Genomic DNA, 3,106 nt, shown 5'->3' on the forward strand with positions numbered 1-3,106 from the left:
ACAACTAAAACAAAAAGTCTGAGGTCAGTCATTCCACAAATTCCCAGCTGGCATATGGAGTCAGAGGTTTGGAGGATTTTTTTTTTTAATACAGAATGCTGCACATTTCAGAAACTGTTATTCAAAGCAAGAGATTTCTCTGTTTGCAAGTTAACACCTGTCCTCTTTTCAAGAACATTCAGGAGAAAACCGGTGAGTGGTTGGCATTATCCAGATCTCCTTGTCACTTGTTTTAGCTCCATCCACCTTGACAAATCAATCCGAGCTGATAGGAAAGTAAGACCAGGTGGAACGAAGGTGAGTGATTCAGAAAAAAAAGTCCTGAAGAAACCCAGAGGAGATTCAAAGGCAAATTGTTTTCTTCCTAGTCAATGGTTGGCAACCTTCAGTCTCGAAAGACTATGGTATAAGCCTACAGCACCTGGTATTCCAAGGAGGTCTCCCATCCAAGTACTAACCAGGCCTGACCCTGCTTAGCTTCTGAGATCAGATGAGATCGGGCATGTGCAGGGTAAAGGAAACTTACAGAAATAAGGGGGTACCCTCCTTGCCTCTTTTTTTGTTCCCTTTTGAGGGACAAGGAAACCCCTACTGCAGTCAGGATGGCTTTTGTAGAGCACATGCATGGTTAGCCTGAGGGCAATGTGGCCTATGTTATGACATTGAGTCCTGCTCTCTGGGGTCCCCTGCATTGGGGCAGTGGGTGGATCTCCCACTGCTGCAGTCAGCATCTGGCATCCTGGGATGGCAGAGCGGCGAGCCAACTATGGGCTTGCTCGCCCTTCCCTGTTTGGCCTGAAATGGGCCACCCTGTAGTTGTTGGCAGTGATGTTATCTCACTACCAACTATTTTCAGGTGCCATACTTTGTGCGCAGCGCCACAAGTGTCTGGCTTGCCACAGCTGTAGTTGCTGTGGCTGCCTGGTGAGTGAGGGGCCCCGCTGATCATAGCGTCAGCCCTAAGCACATGAGCCTACCCAAACTGTAGAAGCCCTCAAGCCCAGTTTCTGAAATGAGATGGCAGCTCAGGAACTTTTCAGTTGTCAAATGCCTTCCCCGAGGTTGCCTCTCTAGTAGCAAATCTGAGGTCTTTCCAACATCACCAGTCTCCTGAGCAGCACTGGAATTCTATCCTTAGATATCACATTCTCCAGCCCAGCTGCTCTGTAGACTAACATTGGCTTCTACACCTCCATAAGGCAAAGGCTGTTCATGCAGGAAGGTGAGGAAAGACCTCAGTCTGAAACTCTGGAGAGCCACTGCCAGTAGAGACAACGATGTGCTAGATGGACCAAGGCTCTGATCCAATCCAAGGCAGCTTCTTCTGTGGTGCTGAGGGCCAAAACAGGTGCTGGCAGGATCTGGAGAGGGGCCCATGAGCAAGATGCAAGGAGCGACTGCTTTTGCATTCTCCTCCTGCTCTGTGAAAACCGAGTGACCTAGTTTCTCTGGTGGAAGAGCCATTATCAGACACAGCAGCACAGGCAGTGCCAGCCGCGTGGGACTTCTTGTCTTCTCTAACACATCCAAATGTCTTTATGCTTAGGCTTGGTTTCTGCTTTACCCTCTCCCTGTCCCCGGCTTCCCAACTCCCCTGTATCTGGATGAAAGATGGAAAAGGGAAAAACTGATTGGCAAAACAAACAGGGGATCCTTGATGAAGTATCAGGGAATATATTTCCAATGACAACTGCATTTTAATGAAGGCATACCGTGTGTGTGTGTGTGTGTGTGTGTGTGTGTGTGTGTGTGTGTGTGTGCGCGCGCGCGCATGCGCGTGCGTGTGTTCAAAGTACATCCCAGCCATCATGAGAATTTATTGATCAGATTTTATCTAACCCCAGCTGAAGTTCTACAATAAAAAGTCAGGCAGCTATATAAGAATAACGACCTTGGAGGATTTTCCATAGACAGAAGCAAACTGCCTCTTCTGTGGAAGAGAACCAGCCAGATGGTGTCCGCACAGGCTCCCATAATACTCCCTTTGCACCAAGATTTGTACCTTTCATAACAGTCGAGGTGGGAGAGAGAGCAACAAATTTCTTGAGGATTAATGCACTGTGCCGTGGTTGCTGAGCAAAAAATCTTCCCAAGTCATCCATTTTTGGCCAACAATTAACAGTTTAAGCCCATGCTGCACTTAAGTCAAAGATTAAAGTTATAAAGCACTGGTCCCAACACAGATCCTTAGGGGACCCCACTACTTATTTCCTTCCACTGTGAAAATGGCTCGTTTATTCCTGCACTCTGCTTTCTGTTCCTTAACCAGTTACCTTTCTGTAAGACAGAGATCTCCTACCTGTTTGGGGCTCTGAACTGGATTATGTTCACACTTATGCTCCCATTATTATTCTGTGATGGTGCTTATGGTTCCTTGGGAAGCAAATTGGAGGTTAAATCAAGCTGCATGCAAAACTAAACAAAGCAGGCACCACCGTTCCATGCCATATCAGGGCAGCATCTTCATCGTGTGTCTGGGTTTCTTTATAAAAAAAACTAAAACAACTTTAAGTGTTTTGAGTGCCACTTGATTGCTCACAGTCCACAGCCTTGAAGGGTCCTCTCAATGTGATTGATTTGAGAGGAAGATTACCTCTAGGGTAAGTGGGAAAATAGTTCTTTCTTTCAACCTGCAAATCAGCCTTAATTGCACTGGAATTGTCCCTGAGAAGCCATCATAGCGGCACACAGGTGGTCTCGCTGACTGTCATCGTGGCTGAATGTTTGCTGTATAAGCTGAAGTAGTGACTGAGGTTCAATATTAAATACCCCAAAATAGTATTGTCCCAGGCTGAAATCCACAGGGTTGAACAAGCAAAGCACCAGATTCTGGGACAGGCAGCAAGCCTTCAGTACCATGGACAGTTTGCTATCCAGCTGGTTATAAGGTCAAAGTTGGATGAAACCAACAAGCAGGGAACTTGGAATGTTGCTCCAGCAATAGCCTGGAGACAACTCTAAGTAGGGCTGTTTTCAACTGAGAACTTTTGGCTTGAAATCTTGGAGGGGTAAAATGAGGAAGAGAATAGACAAATCATTTCACCAGGGGCCACTCATTTTCACCAGGGCCCAAATCATTTTTGGGGCCACTATGGTTTGTTTCATG

At 46.6% G+C, this 3,106-nt stretch overlaps 1 pseudogene; it reads right to left on the bottom strand.

Annotated features, from left to right (window-relative positions):
• Nucleotides 1-409: 409 nt before the first annotated feature.
• LOC136659699 (5S ribosomal RNA) lies at nt 410-530 on the bottom strand (annotated as a pseudogene).
• Between the last annotated feature and the right edge of the window lie 2,576 nt (nt 531-3,106).

The sequence above is a fragment of the Tiliqua scincoides genome, chromosome 8 (genome assembly GCF_035046505.1).
Source record: "Tiliqua scincoides isolate rTilSci1 chromosome 8, rTilSci1.hap2, whole genome shotgun sequence".
Taxonomy (NCBI): Eukaryota; Metazoa; Chordata; class Lepidosauria; order Squamata; family Scincidae; genus Tiliqua; species Tiliqua scincoides.